General features: G+C 44.8%; 1 long non-coding RNA gene across 2 annotated transcripts; it reads left to right on the top strand.

The window, feature by feature from the left end:
- The first annotated feature begins 19774 nt into the window (after window positions 1-19774).
- LOC127921335 (uncharacterized) lies at window positions 19775-20692 on the top strand. Of its 2 annotated transcripts, none has more exons than XR_008108715.1 (3): window positions 19775-19878; window positions 20173-20355; window positions 20577-20692. It is a non-coding gene; the product is annotated as an uncharacterized LOC127921335 (long non-coding RNA). The 2 variants fall into 2 exon arrangements; XR_008108714.1 differs by lacking the exon at window positions 19775-19878 and adding an exon at window positions 19894-20137 and having other exon boundaries at window positions 20282-20355.
- Window positions 20693-21176: the final 484 nt, after the last annotated feature.

Below are 21176 nucleotides of genomic sequence, written 5' to 3'. Positions count from 1 at the left end.
TCTTTCCCTCCTGTACCCCCCCAGCCCGTAGTCCAGCTGTAATGAGTACACGCTTCCTGCTCTGCTGAACGACGGAAGGTCATCTGTAATGTCACTCCCCCCATCGATGCCAGGTAGGCGGAGCCGGGACGGGGACAGCCAATCAGACGACTCCCACTGGCAGGCTGGAGAGGAAGAGGAGGGAGAATGTTAGAAGGTCATTGTACGTGTTGTGTGTTATTGTACATTATAACATATCAGGGTACATGTTGGGTGTATTGGGGGTCAGAGTACATGTTGGCTGTATTGGGGGTCAGGGTACATGTTGGCTGTATTGGGGGTCAGGATACATGTTGGCTGTATTGGGGGTCAGGGTACATATTGGCTGTATTGGGGTCAGGGTACATGTTGGCTGTATTGGGGGTTAGGGTACATGTTGGCTGTATTGGGGGTCAGGGTACATGTTGGCTGTATCGGGGGTCAGGGTACATGTTGGCTGTATTGGGGGTCAGGGTACATGTTGGCTGTATTGGGGGTCAGGGTACATGTTGGCTGTATTGGGGGTCAGGGTACATGTTGGCTGTATTGGGGGTCAGGGTACATGTTGGCTGTATTGGGGGTCAGGGTACATGTTGGCTCTATTGGGGGTCAGGGTACATGTTGGCTGTATTGGGGGTCAGGGTACATGTTGGCTGTATTGGGGGTCAGGGTACATGTTGGCTGTATTGGGGGTCAGGGTACATGTTGGCTGTATTGGGGGTCAGGGTACATGTTGGCTGTATTAAGGGTCAGGGTACATGTTGGCTGTATTGGGGGTCAGGGTACATGTTGGCTGTATTGGGGGTCAGGGTACATGTTGGCTGTATTGGGGGTCAGGGTACATGTTGGCTCTATTGGGGGTCAGGGTACATGTTGGCTGTATTGGGGGTCAGGGTACATGTTGGCTGTATTAGGGGTCAGGGTACATGTTGGCTGTATTGGGGGTCAGGGTACATGTTGGCTGTATTGGGGGTCAGGGTACATGTTGGCTGTATTAAGGGTCAGGGTACATGTTGGCTGTATTGGGGGTCAGGGTACATGTTGGCTGTATTGGGGTCAGGGTACATGTTGGCTGTATTGGGGGTCAGGGTACATGTTGGCTGTATTGGGGGTCAGGGTACATGTTGGCTGTATTAAGGGTCAGGGTACATGTTGGCTGTATTGGGGTCAGGGTACATGTTGGCTGTATTAAGGGTCAGGGTACATGTTGGCTGTATTGGGGTCAGGGTACATGTTGGCTGTATTGGGGTCAGGGTACATGTTGGCTGTATTAAGGGTCAGGGTACATGTTGGCTGTATTAAGGGTCAGGGTACATGTTGGCTGTATTGGGGTCAGGGTACATGTTGGCTGTATTGGGGGTCAGGGTACATGTTGGCTGTATTAAGGGTCAGGGTACATGTTGGCTGTATTGGGGGTCAGGGTACATGTTGGCTGTATTGGGGGTCAGGGTACATGTTGGCTGTATTAGGGGTCAGGGTACATGTTGGCTGTATTGGGGGTCAGGGTACATGTTGGCTGTATTGGGGGTCAGGGTACATGTTGGCTGTATTGGGGTCAGGGTACATGTTGGCTGTATTAAGGGTCAGGGTACATGTTGGCTGTATTGGGGGTCAGGGTACATGTTGGCTGTATTGGGGGTCAGGGTACATGTTGGCTGTATTGGGGGTCAGGGTACATGTTGGCTGTATTGGGGGTCAGGCTACATGTTGGCTGTATTGGGGGTCAGGGTACATGTTGGCTGTATTGGGGGTCAGGGTACATGTTGGCTGTATTGGGGTCAGGGTACATGTTGGCTGTATTGGGGGTTAGGGTACATGTTGGCTGTATTGGGGGTCAGGGTACATGTTGGCTGTATTGGGGGTCAGGGTACATGTTGGCTGTATTAAGGGTCAGGGTACATGTTGGCTGTATTGGGGGTTAGGGTACATGTTGGCTGTATTGGGGGTTAGGGTACATGTTGGCTGTATTGGGGGTCAGGGTACATGTTGGCTGTATTGGGGGTCAGGGTACATGTTGGCTGTATTAAGGGTCAGGGTACATGTTGGCTGTATTGGGGGTCAGGGTACATGTTGGCTGTATTGGGGGTCAGGGTACATGTTGGCTGTATTGGGGGTTAGGGTACATGTTGGCTGTATTGGAGGTCAGGGTACATGTTGGCTGTATTGGGGGTCAGGGTACATGTTGGCTGTATTGGGGGTCAGGGTACATGTTGGCTGTATTGGGGGTTAGGGTACATGTTGGCTGTATTGGGGGTCAGGGTACATGTTGGCTGTATTGGGGGTTAGGGTACATGTTGGCTGTATTGGGGGTCAGGGTACATGTTGGCTGTATTGGGGGTCAGGGTACATGTTGGCTGTATTGGGGGTTAGGGTACATGTTGGTGGAGAGCAGGTACTGTAACATTGCAGCTACACATCAAAGTGAAAAAAAAACATAGTCTTTATTTATGTTTTTAAATGCTCTTACAATCCACTTAGTACTCTGACGAACGCCAAACACAAATGTCATCCTGAAATGAACATCGACTGTCTCAACCTGAATGTAAATAATGTTTTAACTTCCCTGCCAAACAACAAGGCAAGTGTATCAGATGGTGTCACCTACGAGACCGAGACTTTAATGACCACAAGGCCCCAGTCCTTCCATGTACTCATGCATATCGTTAATGCCTGTCTGATTAATGCAATGCTACCTGGTCTCATGGAAGGATGCTGCTCTAAAACACAGAATACACCCGACGATACAATGTTCCAGATGATCCATCTGCATGGAGAGACATCTCCCTCTTCCCCTCTGTCTAGAAAGTGTTTATGCTCGCCCACCTGCATACCACCATGGCTTGTAGATGCAGGTATTCTCTCTCCCAAACAAAAGGCTTTTATACAACAGACAGGGTACGAACGAGCATGTTTTCTTTCTTAAAACTGGAATGGGATGACATCAAGCATGAATCGTTTCCCACGGTGTTTCTGGACATTAGCGATGCCTTCGGTGCTTTATCACAGAGTGTAATGATCAATGATTTTGAGGAAATAGTCTCAGGTGGCCCAAGCGAAGATTCAACATCCGTTTGCCAAGGTGAATATCCAACAGAAAGTTCTGAGCGATGGGGAAAGTGTGCTATGCCTAATAAACAAACCCGCCACACGTGACGTTGTCTTCCTGAGACAACGTGAGGAGGGTTCAGGTGTTCCGGGTGTTGAGTGGATTGGCTTCCAGACTGACTCGCCTGTTAAACATGGTCAACAGTGACGATGTGCCAGAGCCTCCCTCCTTCTGGACCTACGGAGGCAGAAGGTTCCACGGGCCAGAGACACAGAGGACAGTTTCCTGGGCTTCGGGAGGAAGGCCAATGGGAGAATTGGACACTACGGGCTGCTGCAGGCTTTGGAGTCTGGTCAGACCGTTCGGACATCAACGACCTGTGCAACCGGACTGGAGACTAGTCTCGCGTAGCCATACTTCTAAAATCACCTTGTTCAGTTGGAGATCTGGATCGTTTTTTCATTAGCCAAAATTATTTGAATAGACCGCTGGCAGCAAGATTGTGGGGGGGGGGTGTTACATTTCAAGACCCCTCCCCCACATGCCTGTTGGCGTTTTGCAGAGTTCTCAACAACAGCAGAAAATGGAAGAAAGCCTAGAGGACATCACACACACGCGGGGACACTTGTCAAACCGAAAGGTGCTTCAACTCACAGTCCATATGACATCAGGACATAAACTCACAGTCCATATGACATCAGGACATAAACTCACAGTCCATATGACATCAGGACATAAACTCACAGTCCATATGGCATCAGGACATAAACTCACAGTCCATATGGCATCAGGACATAAAGTCACAGTCCATATGGCATCAGGACATAAAGTCACAGTCCATATGACATCAGGACATAAAGTCACAGTCCATATGGCATCAGGACATAAAGTCACAGTCCATATGGCATCAGGACATAAAGTCACAGTCCATATGGCATCAGGACATAAACTCACAGTCCATATGACATCAGGACATAAACTCACAGTCCATACGATCTGCGGCCAACAAGGCAGAGTTCATCTCAGCCTATGCCTCCCTCCAGTCCCTCGACTTCTTGGCACTGACGGAAACATGGATCACCACAGATAACACTGCTACTCCTACTGCTCTCTCTTCGTCCGCACACGTGTTCTCGCACACCCCGAGAGCTTCTGGTCAGCGGGGTGGTGGCACCGGCATTCTCTCTTTCTGCCCTTACCCATCTGTCTATCGCCTCCTTTGAATTTCATGCTGTCACAGTTACCAGCCCTTTCAAGCTTAATATCCTTATCATTTATCGCCCTCCAGGTCCCCTCGGAGAGTTCATCAATGAGCTTGATGTCTTGATAAGCTCCTTTCCTGAGGACGGCTCACCTCTCACAGTTCTGGGCGACTTTAACCTCCCCACGTCTACCTTTGACTCATTCCTCTCTGCCTCCTTCTTTCCACTCCTTTCCTCTTTTGACCTCACCCTCTCACCTTCCCCCTACTCACAAGGCAGGCAATACGCTCGACCTCATCTTTACTAGATGCTGTTCTTCCACTAACCTCATTGCAACTCCTCCAAGTCTCCGACCACTACCTTGTATCCTTTTCCCTCTCGCTCTCATCTAACACTTCCCACACTGCCCCTACTCGGATGGTATCGCGCCGTCCCAACCTTCGCTCTCTCTCCCCGCTACTCTCTCCTCTTCCATCCTATCATCTCTTCCCTCTGCTCAAACCTTCTCCAACCTATCTCCTGATTCTGCCTCCTCAACCCTCCTCTCCTCCCTTTCTGCATCCTTTGACTCTCTATGTCCCCTATCTTCCAGGCCGGCTCGGTCCTCCCCTCCCGCTCCGTGGCTCGACGACTCATTGCGAGCTCACAGAACAGGGCTCCGGGCAGCCGAGCGGAAATGGAGGAAAACTCGCCTCCCTGCGGACCTGGCATCCTTTCGCTCCCTCCTCTCTACATTTTCCTCCTCTGTCTCTGCTGCTAAAGCCACTTTCTACCACTCTAAATTCCAAGCATCTGCCTCTAACCCTAGGAAGCTCTTTGCCACCTTCTCCTCCCTCCTCAATCCTCCTCCCCCCTCCTCCCTCTCTGCAGATGACTTCGTCAACCATTTTGAAAAGAAGGTCGACGACATCCGATCCTCGTTTGCTAAGTCAAACGACACCGCTGGTTCTGCTCACACTGCCCTACCCGGTGCTCTGACCTCTTTCTCCCCTCTCTCTCCAGATGAAATCTCGTCTTGTGACGGCCGGCCGCCCAACAACCTGCCCGCTCGACCCTATCCCCTCCTCTCTTCTCCAGACCATTTCCGGAGACCTTCTCCCTTACCTCACCTCGCTCATCAACTCATCCCTGACCGCTGGCTACGTCCCTTCCGTCTTCAAGAGAGCGAGAGTTGCACCCCTTCTGAAAAAACCTACACTCGATCCCTCCGATGTCAACAACTACAGACCAGTATCCCTTCTTTCTTTTCTCTCCAAAACTCTTGAACGTGCCGTCCTTGGCCAGCTCTCCCGCTATCTCTCTCAGAATGACCTTCTTGATCCAAATCAGTCAGGTTTCAAGACTAGTCATTCAACTGAGACTGCTCTTCTCTGTATCACGGAGGCGCTCCGCACCGCTAAAGCTAACTCTCTCTCCTCTGCTCTCATCCTTCTAGACCTATCGGCTGCCTTCGATACTGTGAACCATCAGATCCTCCTCTCCACCCTCTCCGAGTTGGGCATCTCCGGCGCGGCCCACGCTTGGATTGCGTCCTACCTGACAGGTCGCTCCTACCAGGTGGCGTGGCAAGAATCTGTCTCCTCACCACGCGCTCTCACCACTGGTGTCCCCCAGGGCTCTGTTCTAGGCCCTCTCCTATTCTCGCTATACACCAAGTCACTTGGCTCTGTCATAACCTCACATGGTCTCTCCTATCACTGCTATGCAGACGACACACAATTAATCTTCTCCTTTCCTCCTTCTGATGACCAGGTGGTGAATCTCATCTCTGCATGTCTGGCAGACATATCAGTGTGGATGACGGATCACCACCTCAAGCTGAACCTCGGCAAGACGGAGCTGCTCTTCCTCCCGGGGAAGGACTGCCCGTTCCATGATCTCGCCATCACGGTTGACAACTCCATTGTGTCCTCCTCCCAGAGCGCTAAGAACCTTGGCGTGATCCTGGACAACAACCTGTCGTTCTCAACTAACATCAAGGCGGTGGCCCGTTCCTGTAGGTTCATGCTCTACAACATCCGCAGAGTACGACCCTGCCTCACACAGGAAGCGGCGCAGGTCCTAATCCAGGCACTTGTCATCTCCCGTCTGGATTACTGCAACTCGCTGTTGGCTGGGCTCCCTGCCTGTGCCATTAAACCCCTACAACTCATCCAGAACGCCGCAGCCCGTCTGGTGTTCAACCTTCCCAAGTTCTCTCACGTCACCCCGCTCCTCCGCTCTCTCCACTGGCTTCCAGTTGAAGCTCGCATCCGCTACAAGACCATGGTGCTTGCCTACGGAGCTGTGAGGGGAACGGCACCTCAGTACCTCCAGGCTCTGATCAGGCCCTACACCCAAACAAGGGCACTGCATTCATCCACCTCTGGCCTGCTCGCCTCCCTACCACTGAGGAAGTACAGTTCCCGCTCAGCCCAGTCAAAACTGTTCGCTGCTCTGGCTCCCCAATGGTGGAACACACTCCCTCACGACGCCAGGACAGCGGAGTCAATCACCACCTTCCGGAGACACCTGAAACCCCACCTCTTTAAGGAATACCTAGGATAGGATAAAGTAATCCTTCTCACCCCCCTTAAAAGATTTAGATGCACTATTGTAAAGTGGCTGTTCCACTGGATGTCATAAGGTGAATGCACCAATTTGTAAGTCGCTCTGGATAAGAGCGTCTGCTAAATGACTTAAATGTAAAATGTAAATGTAAATGTAATATGGCATCAGGACATAAAGTCACAGTCCATATGGCATCAGGACATAAACTCACAGTCCTAATGACATCAGGACATAAACTCACAGTCCATATGGCATCAGGACATAAACTCACAGTCCATATGGCATCAGGACATAAAGTCACAGTCCATATGACATCAGGACATAAACTCACAGTCCATATGGCATCAGGACATAAACTCACAGTCCATATGGCATCAGGACATAAAGTTAGAACAGTCAGTCACCTGGAGTGTTGTAGGTCTGCCCTCCATCCATACCTGGTTCTGAGAGACACAGAGACAGAGAGGGAGACACAGAGAGAGAGAGAGAAATAAAGAAACAAAGAGAGACAAAGAGAGAGAGAGAGACAGACAGAGAGAGAGAGACAGTGAGAGACAAAGAGAGAGAGACACAGAGACAGAGAGGGAGAAACAGAGAGAGAGACAGAGAGAGAGAGAGAGAGAGAGAGAGAGAGAGAGAGAGAGACAGAGAGAGAGAGAAAGAGAGAGACAGAGAGAGAGAGAGAGACACAGAGACAGAGAGAAATAGAGAGAGAGAGAGAGAGAGGAAGAGAGAGACAGAGAGAGAGAGAGAGAGAGAGAGAAACAAAGAGAGACATTAACTACCGGTCATTGACTACAACTGATTAACTACCGGTCATCAACTACCTGTCATTAACTACCTGTCATTAACTACCTGTCATTAACTACCTGTCATTAACTACCTGTCATTAACTACCAGTAATTCATTACTGGTCAATAACTACAACTATTTTTTTACCTTTATTTTACTAGGCAAGTCAGTTAAGAACAAATTCTTATTTTCAACGAAGGCCTATGAACAGTGGGTTAACTGCCTGTTCAGGGGCAGAACGACAGATTTGTACCTTGTCAGCTTGGGGGTTTGAACTTGCAACCTTCCGGTTATTAGTCCAACACTCTAACCACTAGGCTACCCTGCCGCCCCGTTAACTACCTGTCATTAACTACCTGTCATTAACTACCGGTCATTAACTACAACTCATTAACTACCTGTCATTAACTACCGATCATTAACTACTGGTCATGAACTACAACTCATTAACTACCTGTCATTAACTACTGGTCATTAACTACCTGTCATTAACTACAACTCATTAACTACGGGTCATGAACTACCTGTCATTAACTACCGATCATTAACTACCTGTCATGAACTACAACTCATTAACTACCTGTCATTAACTACTGGTCATTAACTACCTGTCATTAACTACAACTCATTAACTGCGGGTCATGAACTACCTGTCATTACCTACCGGTCATTTAACTACCTGTCATTAACTACAACTCATGAACTACCTGTCATTAACTACTAATAAATAACTACCGGTCATTCACTACCGGTCATTAACTACCGGTCGTTAACTACCGGTCATTAACTACAGGTCATTCACTACCGGTCATTAACTACCTGTCATTAACTACCGTTCATTAACTACCTGTCATTAACTACCGTTCATTAACTACCTGTCATTAACTACTAATAAATAACTACCGTTCATTCACTACCGGTCATTAACTACCTGTCATTAACTACCTGTCATTAACTACCTGTCGTTAACTACGTTCATTAACTACCTGTCATTAACTACCTGCCATTAACTACCTGTCGTTAACTACCTGTCATTAACTACCTGTCGTTAACTACCTGTCATTAACTACCTGTCATTAACTACCTGTCGTTAACTACAGGTCATTAACTACCGGGAATTAACTCTGTTAATTAACTACCGGTCATTGACTACCTGTCGTTCACTACCTGTCGTTAATTACCTGTTGTTAACTACCTGTCGTTAACTACCGGTCATTCACTACCTGTCGTTAACTACCTGTCGTTAACTACCTGTCGTTAACTACCTGTCATTAACTACCAGTAATTAACTACCTGTCATTAACTACCTGTCATTAACTACGGGTCATTAACTACCTGTCATTAACTACCAGTCATTAACTACTGGTCATGAACTATAACTCATTAACTACCTGTCATTAAATACTGGTCATTAACTACCTGTCATTAACTACAACTCATTAACTACGGGTCATGAACTACCTGTCATTAACTACCGATCATTAACTACCGGTCATTACCTACCGGTCATTTAAGTACCTGTCATTAACTACCGATCATTAACTACCGGTCATTACCTACCGGTCATTTAACTACCTGTCATTAACTACAACTCATTAACTACCTGTCATTAACTACCAGTCATTAACTACCTGTCATTAACTACTAATAATTAACTACCGTTCATTAACTACCTGTCATTAACTACCTGTCGTTAACTACTGGTCATTCACTACCGGTCATTAACTACGGTCATTGACTACCTGTCGTTAACTACCTGTCATTAACTACAGATCATTAACTACGGTCATTGACTACCTGTCGTTAACTACCGGTCATTAACTACCTGTCATTAACTATGGTCATTAACTACCTGTCATTAACTACAGGTCATTAACTATGGTGATTGACTACCTGTCGTTAACTACCGGTCATTAACTACCTGTCATTAACTACCTGTCATTAACTACCTGTCATTAACTACAGGTCATTAACTACAGGTCATTAACTACGGTCATTGACTACCTGTCGTTAACTACCGGTCATTAACTACCGGTCATTAACTACCTGTCATTAACTACCTGTCATTAACTACCGGTCATTAACTACCTGTCATTAACTACAGGTCATTAACTACAGTCATTAACTACCTGTTGTTAACTACCGGTCATTAACAACTGGTCGTTAACTACCTGTCATTAACTACCGTTCATTAACTACCTGTTGTTAACTACCTGTCATCCTGTCATTAACTACAGGTCATTAACTACGGTCATTGACTACCTGTCGTTAACTACCGGTCATTCACTACCGGTCATTAACTACCGTTCATTAACTACCTGTTGTTAACTACCTGTCATCCTGTCATTAACTACTGGTCATTGACTACCTGTCATTAACTACTGGTCATTCACTACCGGTCATTAACTACCGTTCATTAACTACCTGTTGTTAACTACCTGTCATCCTGTCATTAACTACAGGTCATTAACTACTGGTCATGAACTACCTGTCATTAACTACCAATCATTAACTACCGGTCATTTAACTACCTGTCATTAAATACCGATCATTAACTACCGGTCATTACCTACCGGTCATTTAACTACCTGTCATTAACTACAACTCATTAACTACCTGTCATTAACTACCAGTCATTAACTACCTGTCATTAACTACTAATAATTAACTACCGTTCATTAACTACCTGTCATTAACTACCTGTCGTTAACTACTGGTCATTCACTACCGGTCATTAACTACCTGTCATTAACTACCAGTCATTAACTACCTGTCATTAACTACTAATAATTAACTACCGTTCATTAACTACCTGTCATTAACTACCTGTCGTTAACTACCGGTCATTAACTACGGTCATTGACTACCTGTCGTTAACTACCTGTCATTAACTACAGGTCATTAACTACCGGTCATTAACTACAGGTCATTAACTACAGGTCATTAACTACAGGTCATTAACTACAGGTCATTAACTACCGGTCATTAACTACAGGTCATTAACTACCGGTCATTAACTACCTGTCATTAACTACCTGTCATTAACTACGGTCATTGACTACCTGTCGTTAACTACCGGTCATTAACTACCGGTCATTAACTACAGGTCATTAACTACAAGTCATTAACTACCGGTCATTAACTACAGGTCATTAACTACCGGTCATTAACTACCTGTCATTAACTACCGGTCATTAACTACGGTCATTGACTACCTGTCGTTAACTACCTGTCATTAACTACAGGTCATTAACTACGGTCATTGACTACCTGTCGTTAACTACCGGTCATTAACTACCGGTCATTAACTACAGGTCATTAACTACAGGTCATTAACTACCTGTCATTAACTACAGGTCATTAACTACCGGTCATTAACTACCTGTCATTAACTACCTGTCATTAACTACGGTCATTGACTACCTGTCGTTAACTACCGGTCATTAACTACCGGTCATTAACTACAGGTCATTAACTACAGTTATTGACTACCTGTCGTTAACTACCGGTCATTAACTACCTGTCATTAACTACCTGTCATTAACTACCTGTCATGAACTACCTGTCATTAACTACAGGTCACTAACTACGGTCATTAACTACCTGTTGTTAACTACCTGTCATTAACTACCTGTCATTAACTACAGGTCATTAACTACGGTCATTGACTACCTGTCGTTAACTACCGGTCATTAACTACCTGTCATTAACTACCTGTCATTAACTACCGGTCATTAACTACCTGTCATTAACTACAGGTCATTAACTACGGTCATTAACTACCTGTTGTTAACTACCGGTCATTCACTACCGGTCATTAACTACCGTTCATTAACTACCTGTTGTTAACTACCTGTCATTAACTACAGTTCATTAACTACGGTCATTGACTACCTGTCGTTAACTACCGGTCATTAACTACCGGTCATTGACTACCTGTTGTTAACTACCTGTTGTTAACTACCGGTCATTGACTACCTGTCGTTAACTACCGGTCATTAACTACCTGTCATTAACTATGGGTCATTAACTACTGGTCATTAACTACAACTCATTAACTACCTGTCATTAACTACTGGTCATTAACTACCTGTCATTAACTACCTGTCATTAACTACCTGTCATTAACTACCGGTCATTAACTACCGGTCATTAACTACTGGTCATGAACTACAACTCATTAACTACCTGTCATTAACTACTGGTCATTAACTACCTGTCATTAACTACAACTCATTAACTATGGGTCATGAACTACCTGTCATTAACTACTGGTCATGAACTACAACTCATTAACTACCTGTCATTACCTACCGGTCATTTAACTACCTGTCATTAACTACAACTCATTAACTACCTGTCATTAACTACTAATAATTAACTACCGTTCATTAACTACCTGTCGTTAACTACCTGTCATTAACTACAGGTCATTAACTACTGGTCATTGACTACCTGTTGTTAACTACCTGTCATTCACTACCGGTCATTAACTACCTTTCGTTAACTACCGTTCATTGACTACCTGTCGTTAACTACCGGTCATTAACTACCTGTCATTAACTACTGGTCATTAACAACTGGTCATTAACTACTTGTCATTAACTACTGGTCATTAACTACCGGTCATTAACTACCGGTCATTAACTACAGGTCATTAACTACAGGTCATTAACTACCGGTCATTAACTACTGGTTATTAACTACCACTCATGAACTACCTGTCATTAACTACCGATCATTAACTACTTGTCATTAACTACCGGGAATTAACTACCTGTCGTTAACTACCTGTCGTTAACTACCTGTCGTTAACTACCTGTCGTTAACTACCTGTCGTTAACTACCTGTCGTTAACTACCTGTCGTTATCTGAAAGCCAGGCCTCCAATAAGCCAATCTTCTGATTAGAGACATGCCACCTCTAAAATATATTATTAAATATATTATTATTCCGGTTTTAACTTTTCATATGAAATCCTTTTTCAGAGGGGTTCAGTTACAGGAATCTACAGTTAGTGTAGAGTACACATCTCATGTGAGAGGACAGTTACTGGAATCTACAGTTAGTGTAGAGGACACATCTCGTGTGAGAGGACAGTTACTGGAATCTACAGTTGGTGTAGAGGACACATCTCATGTGAGAGGACAGTTACTGGAGTCTACAGTTAGTCTAGAGGACACATCTCATGTGAGAGGACAGTTACTGGAGTCTACAGTTAGTCTAGAGGACACATCTCATGTGAGAGGACAGTTACTGGAGTGTACAGTTAGTGTAGAGGACACATCTCTTGTGAGAGGACAGTTACTGGAATCTACAGTTAGTGTAGAGGACACATCTCATGTGAGAGGACAGTTACTGGAGTCTACAGTTAGTCTAGAGGACACATCTCATGTGAGAGGACAGTTACTGGAGTGTACAGTTAGTGTAGAGGACACATCTCTTGTGAGAGGACAGTTACTGGAGTCGACAGTTAGTCTAGAGGACACATCTCATGTGAGAGGACAGTTACTGGAGTCTACAGTTAGTCTAGAGGACACATCTCATGTGAGAGGACAGTTACTGGAGTGTACAGTTAGTGTAGAGGACACATCTCTTGTGAGAGGACAGTTACTGGAATCTACAGTTAGTGTAGAGGACACATCTCATGTGAGAGGACAGTTACTGGAGTGTACAGTTAGTGTAGAGGACACATCTCATGTGAGAGGACAGTTACTGGAATCTACAGTTAGTGTAGAGGACACATCTCATGTGAGAGGACAGTTACTGGAGTCTACAGTTAGTGTAGAGAACACATCTCATGTGAGAGGACAGTTACTGGAATCTACAGTTAGTGTAGAGGACACATCTCATGTGAGAGGACAGTTACTGGAGTCTACAGTTAGTGTAGAGGACACATCTCGTTCGAGAGGACAGTTACTGGAATCTACAGTTAGTGTAGAGGACACATCTCATGTGAGAGGACAGTTACTGGAGTCTACAGTTAGTGTAGAGGACACATCTCGTTTGAGAGGACAGTTACTGGAATCTACAGTTAGTGTAGAGTACACATCTCATGTGAGAGGACAGTTACTGGAATCTACAGTTAGTGTAGAGGACACATCTCGTGTGAGAGGACAGTTACTGGAATCTACAGTTGGTGTAGAGGACACATCTCGTTTGAGAGGACAGTTACTGGAATCTACAGTTAGTGTAGAGTACACATCTCATGTGAGAGGACAGTTACTGGAGTCTACAGTTAGTCTAGAGGACACATCTCATGTGAGAGGACAGTTACTGGAGTGTACAGTTAGTGTAGAGGACACATCTCTTGTGAGAGGACAGTTACTGGAATCTACAGTTAGTGTAGAGGACACATCTCATGTGAGAGGACAGTTACTGGAGTCTACAGTTAGTCTAGAGGACACATCTCATGTGAGAGGACAGTTACTGGAGTGTACAGTTAGTGTAGAGGACACATCTCTTGTGAGAGGACAGTTACTGGAGTCGACAGTTAGTCTAGAGGACACATCTCATGTGAGAGGACAGTTACTGGAGTCTACAGTTAGTCTAGAGGACACATCTCATGTGAGAGGACAGTTACTGGAGTGTACAGTTAGTGTAGAGGACACATCTCTTGTGAGAGGACAGTTACTGGAATCTACAGTTAGTGTAGAGGACACATCTCATGTGAGAGGACAGTTACTGGAGTGTACAGTTAGTGTAGAGGACACATCTCATGTGAGAGGACAGTTACTGGAATCTACAGTTAGTGTAGAGGACACATCTCATGTGAGAGGACAGTTACTGGAGTCTACAGTTAGTGTAGAGGACACATCTCATGTGAGAGGACAGTTACTGGAATCTACAGTTAGTGTAGAGGACACATCTCATGTGAGAGGACAGTTACTGGAGTCTACAGTTAGTGTAGAGGACACATCTCGTTCGAGAGGACAGTTACTGGAATCTACAGTTAGTGTAGAGGACACATCTCATGTGAGAGGACAGTTACTGGAGTCTACAGTTAGTGTAGAGGACACATCTCGTTTGAGAGGACAGTTACTGGAATCTACAGTTAGTGTAGAGGACACATCTCATGTGAGAGGACAGTTACTGGAGTCTACAGTTAGTGTAGAGGACACATCTCATGTGAGAGGACAGTTACTGGAGTCTACAGTTAGTGTAGAGGACACATCTCGTTTGAGAGGACAGTTACTGGAATCTACAGTTAGTGTAGAGGACACATCTCGTTTGAGAGGACAGTTACTGGAATCTACAGTTAGTGTAGAGGACACATCTCATGTGAGAGGACAGTTACTGGAGTCTACAGTTAGTGTAGAGGACACATCTCATATGAGAGGACACTTACTGGAGTCTACAGTTAGTGTAGAGGACACATCTCGTTTGAGAGGACAGTTACTGGAATCTACAGTTAGTGTAGAGGACACATCTCATGTGAGAGGACAGTTACTGGAGTCTAGTTAGTGTAGAGGACACATCTCATGTGAGAGGACAGTTACTGGAGTCTACAGTTAGTGTAGAGGACACATCTCATGTGAGAGGACAGTTACTGGAATCTACAGTTGGTGTAGAGGACACATCTCGTTTGAGAGGACAGTTACTGGAGTCTAGTTAGTGTAGAGGACACATCTCATGTGAGAGGACAGTTACTGGAGTCTAGTTAGTGTAGAGAACACATCTCATGTGAGAGGACAGTTACTGGAATCTACAGTTGGTGTAGAGGACACATCTCGTTTGAGAGGACAGTTACTGGAATCTACAGTTAGTGTAGAGGACACATCTCATGTGAGAGGACAGTTACTGGAATCTACAGTTAGTGTAGAGAACACATCTCATGTGAGAGGACAGTTACTGGAATCTACAGTTGGTGTAGAGGACACATCTCGTTTGAGAGGACAGTTACTGGAATCTACAGTTAGTGTAGAGGACACATCTCGTGTGAGAGGACAGTTACTGGAATCTACAGTTAGTGTAGAGAACACATCTCGTGTGAGACGACAGTTACTGGAGTCTACAGTTAGTGTAGAGGACACATCTCGTTTGAGAGGACAGTTACTGGAATCTACAGTTGGTGTAGAGGACACATCTCATGTGAGAGGACAGTTACTGGAGTCGACAGTTAGTGTAGAGGACACATCTCATGTGAGAGGACAGTTACTGGAGTCGACAGTTAGTCTAGAGGACACATCTCGTTTGAGAGGACAGTTACTGGAATCTACAGTTGGTGTAGAGGACACATCTCGTTTGAGAGGACAGTTACTGGAATCTACAGTTAGTGTAGAGAACACATCTCATGTGAGAGGACAGTTACTGGAATCTACAGTTGGTGTAGAGGACACATCTCGTTTGAGAGGACAGTTACTGGAGTCTACAGTTAGTGTAGAGGACACATCTCATGTGAGAGGACAGTTACTGGAGTCTACAGTTAGTGTAGAGGACACATCTCATGTGAGAGGACAGTTACTGGAGTCTACAGTTAGTGTAGAGGACACATCTCGTTTGAGAGGACAGTTACTGGAGTCTACAGTTAGTGTAGAGGACACATCTCATGTGAGAGGACAGTTACTGGAATCTACAGTTAGTGTAGAGAACACATCTCGTTTGAGAGGACAGTTACTGGAATCTACAGTTAGTGTAGAGGACACATCTCATGTGAGAGGACAGTTACTGGAGTGTACAGTGCAGCAATACCTTCATTCTCTATACTGTCCACAGTATTATTCACCAGACATATTACAGTCACTATGGAGGCTGAGAGAGAGAGACAGAGAGAGGGAGAGAGACACAGAGAGAGAGACAGAGATAGAGATAGAGAGAGACAGAGACACAGAGAGACAGAGAGAGAGACAGAGAGAGACACAGAGAGAGAGACAGAGATAGAGATAGAGAGAGACAGAGACACAGAGAGAGAGAGCGAGAGACAGACAGAGAGAGAGACAGACAGACAGACAGACAGACAGACAGACAGACAGACAGACAGACAGACAGACAGACAGACAGACAGACAGAGAGAGAGAGAGAGAGAGAGAGAGAGAGACAGAGAGACAGAGAGACAGAGAGAGAGAGAGAGACAGACAGACAGACAGAGAGAGAGACAGAGAGAGAGAGTGTGTTATCATTTCATTACTATATTCATGTATGTTAATTACTATTAACCTGCATGAACATTGTTCACAAACACATGTAAGTACATGCGACTCTGTGTTTGTGTGTGTGTCATGTGACATGACAGGTGGTTGACAACACAACATAATAAAAATAATCCGTAACATTTTGGAACAGAAACAACGTTTTTCATCTCAAACCTTCAAATCTCTTATCCGCCAACATGTGAACAATTAGTGGGACCCTCCTTAACCACACGACTAACTTATTAATGGCCTTAAATTAAGACACTTTAAAACATTTTGTTCATTAATTTGTACGATAGCCCATTTTGACTTTGTGTCTTTGGTAACTAGTGGCAACCATAAATTAACAAGACAAAATGGATCTTCTTTTTTCCGACAAAACTATCAAACTATCACACACTTCCCAAATTGCATCCTATTCCCTACATAGTTCACTACTTTTGACCAGAGTACTATGGGCCCCGATTGAAAGTGGTGCACTATATAGGGAATACGGTGCAATTTGAGACCAGACAGGATGCTCTCGATTTGCATCTGTAAAACTTTGTGAGGGTTTTAGGTGGCAAGCCACATTTCTTTAGCTTCCTGAGGTTAAATAAAAATAACCAAGTGCTGTGTGTCTGACTGGCCCAGGCGAGTGGGCTGCCAGCCCACCGCCACTGCGGTTGGTTATTACATCGGTCAGTCTCTCTCTCCCAGCCAATTACTTTTGGTCCAGTCCATTCTAACTTTACCTGGGCCCCGCCCCTTTCCCATCTCTGTTAAGTGGTGACATTTGGATGAATAGTGGAGTGGAGCAGATGGACAAACAAAAAGAGAAGAAACATAAAGGTGGTGCTGAAAAGCAGAGAGAGAAGAAGAAGAGGTTGAAGTCCATTGAGGCGGATGCAGCCAAATGTTTTAAAATAACAAATTGTTCATTTGGCGCCGTTACCAGTCAATCATCTCAGACTAGTGAGTCTGAAGGCACTGGCAGTAGAGAGGAGAGAGAGCAGCCCATTGTTGAGCCCAGCGATACCAGTTCAACTGTTAGTCAAGGTTTTGCAGCTGAAGCGATAAGACAGAAGATAAGATAAGCAACATTTGGGTTTGGCTAGCTGGCTATTTAGCTATATCGGGTGCCTTTTGTTGAAACAAGCACTCGTCAATGTCACTTTTCGTGAACCGACCAATCACAGCCTGGATGGGGCGGGACATTAAAAAAAGTTTGACGTGCAACAGCAAACGTTGGAAATGTCGAACTCATTGTTCTGCATGAATGTTTCTGATTATTGACAGGTTAGTACTTGGCTGTCACACCCTGACCATAGTTTGGACGTGTGATGAAGGACACGCTGCTCCATCGTGGAGAGAGGAGGGGTGGTCTGTCACACCCTGAACATAGTTTGCTTTGTATGTTCTATGTTTTGTTTGGTCAGAGTGTGATCTGAGTGGGCATTCTATGTTGGATGTCTAGTTTGTCTGTTTCTATGTCTTGTTTGGTCAGGGTGTGATCTGAGTGGGCATTCTATGTTGGATGTCTAGTTTGTCTGTTTCTATGTCTTGTTTGGTCAGGGTGTGATCTGAGTGGGCATTCTATGTTGGATGTCTAGTTTGTCTGTTTCTATGTTTGTTTGGTCAGGGTGTGATCTGAGTGGGCATTCTATGTTGGATGTCTAGTTTGTCTGTTTCTATGTCTTGTTTGGTCAGGGTGTGATCTGAGTGGGCATTCTATGTTGGATGTCTAGTTTGTCTGTTTCTATGTCTTGTTTGGTCAGGGTGTGATCTGAGTGGGCATTCTATGTTGGATGTCTAGTTTGTCTGTTTCTATGTCTTGTTTGGTCAGGGTGTGATCTGAGTGGGCATTCTATGTTGTGTGTCTAGTTTGTCTGTTTCTATGTTTTGTTTGGTCAGGGTGTGATCTGAGTGGGCATTCTATGTTGTGTGTCTAGTTTGTCTGTTTCTATGTCTTGTTTGGTCAGGGTGTGATCTGAGTGGGCATTCTATGTTGGATGTCTAGTTTGTCTGTTTCTATGTTTTGTTTGGTCAGGGTGTGATCTGAGTGGGCATTCTATGTTGTGTGTCTAGTTTGTCTGTTTCTATGTTTTGTTTGGTCAGGGTGTGATCTGAGTGGGCATTCTATGTTGTGTGTCTAGTTTGTCTGTTTCTATGTTTTGTTTGGTCAGGGTGTGATCTGAGTGGGCATTCTATGTTGTGTGTCTAGTTTGTCTGTTTCTGTGTTTTGTTTGGTCAGGGTGTGATCTGAGTGGGCATTCTATGTTGTGTGTCTAGTTTGTCTGTTTCTGTGTTTTGTTTGGTCAGGGTGTGATCTGAGTGGGCATTCTATGTTGTGTGTCTAGTTTGTCTGTTTCTATGTTTGTTTGGTCAGGGTGTGATCTGAGTGGGCATTCTATGTTGTGTGTCTAGTTTGTCTGTTTCTGTTCGGCCTGATATGGTTCTCAATCAGAGGCAGGTGTTAGTCTTTGTCTCTGATTGGGAGCCATATTTAGGTAGCCTGTTTGGTGTTGGGTTTTGTGGGTGGTTCCTGTCTTTGTGTTTGTTACACCAGATAGGGCTGTTTTCAGTTTTTCCACATTTCTTGTTTTTTTTCTATATTGTTCTACTGTCATCCTTATTAAAGATGTATCTAAATAACCACGCTGCGTTTTGGTCCGCCTCTCCTTCAACAGAAAAAAGCCGTGACATTGGCATTAACAAACTCGAGACTAACCATCAATGTAGACCATTTTTCTTGCACAATGACAGAACAAAACCTACAAATATGATAAGTGTTGGTTGTGTATTTCTTAAACTGCTATATTGTCCAATTGGAATTAATATTACCACTAGTATGATATTAATTGGACAATATAGCAGTTTAAGAAATACACAACCAACATTTATCATTTTTGTAGGTGGACAAACAAAATGGTATACTATTATATGAATATACTAACATATAATTAATATATTCATATTATACAAACATTATACTATTATATTAACATTATACTTTTCTATTTAATGTTATAATATTATACTAATTGACTAATTACTTGATGATGGTGTATCTGCAGTGGACAGGTGTAGATTGATGATGGTGTATCTGCAGTGGACAGGTGTAGATTGAGGATGGTGTATCTGCAGTGGACAGATGTTGGTTAAGGATGGTGTATCTGCAGTGGACAGATATCCAGGTTGAGGATGGTGTATCTGCAGTGGATAGATATCCAGGTTGAGGATGGTGTATCTGCAGTGGACAGATATCCAGGTTGAGGATGGTGTATCTGCAGTGGACAGATATTCAGGTTGAGGATGGTGTATCTGCAGTGGACAGATATCCAGGTTGAGGATGGTGTATCTGCAGTGGACAGATATCCAGGTTGAGGATGGTGTATCTGCAGTGGATAGATATCCAGGTTGAGGATGGTGTATCTGCAGTGGACAGGTGTAGGTTGAGGATGGTGTATCTGCAGTGGACAGATGTCGATTGAGGATGGTGTATCTGCAGTGGACAGATATCCAGGTTGAGGATGGTGTATCTGCAGTGGACAGATATCCAGGTTGAGGATGGTGTATCTGCAGTGGATAGATATCCAGGTTGAGGATGGTGTATCTGCAGTGGACAGATATCCAGGTTGAGGATGGTGTATCTGCAGTGGATAGATATCCAGTTGAGGATGGTGTATCTGCAGTGGATAGATATCCAGGTTGAGGATGGTGTATCTGCAGTGGACAGATATCCAGGTTGAGGATGGTGTATCTGCAGTGGACAGATATCCAGGTTGAGGATGGTGTATCTGCAGTGGACAGATATCCAGGTTGAGGATGGTGTATCTGCAGTGGACAGGTATCCAGGTTGAGGATGGTGTATCTGCAGTGGACAGATATCCAGGTTGAGGATGGTGTATCTGCAGTGGACAGATATCCAGGTTGAGGATGGTGTATCTGCAGTGGACAGATATCCAGGTTGAGGATGGTGTATCTGCAGTGGACAGATGTAGATTGAGTCAGAGCCAGGTTGCCACTGCCACCTCAATTTTTGTGTTTTTTTAAGAGACCGAAGACCTAGATATGTTTTTTTAGTTTCCACCCCCAACAAAAGTGTTTAAAAAAAGTCTGTGATGCACAATGTTTTCTTTTTTAAAGATGGAACCGACAGGAAGTGGCTCCTCATACAGTGAAGAGAACCATGCTTTATTCTGCATTTTGCAAAAGCCCACAGAGAACAGCACTTTCATGAATACGCAATGACAGACCGGAAGCATATCCATCAGAGAGTGAAAGAGCGTTATGCAAAGAGGTTATGCTGAGGCCTACTTTCTATGGTCCTCCAAAGGTAACACTGAGAGCCTGTTCATCGGTAGTCGGCATGTCTGCTCATAGAGAGCAAAGTTCGCAGAAGAAGGCAAGTGCTCGAGAGCATTATAGATGTTGTTAAAGGCAAGATGGGGTCTG

This window comes from Oncorhynchus keta, unplaced genomic scaffold, assembly GCF_023373465.1.
Source record: "Oncorhynchus keta strain PuntledgeMale-10-30-2019 unplaced genomic scaffold, Oket_V2 Un_contig_2206_pilon_pilon, whole genome shotgun sequence".
In the NCBI taxonomy this organism is placed as follows: Eukaryota; Metazoa; Chordata; class Actinopteri; order Salmoniformes; family Salmonidae; genus Oncorhynchus; species Oncorhynchus keta.
The sequence above is the reverse complement of the archived record's forward strand: the minus strand, read 5'-3'. Positions and strand labels throughout refer to the sequence as shown.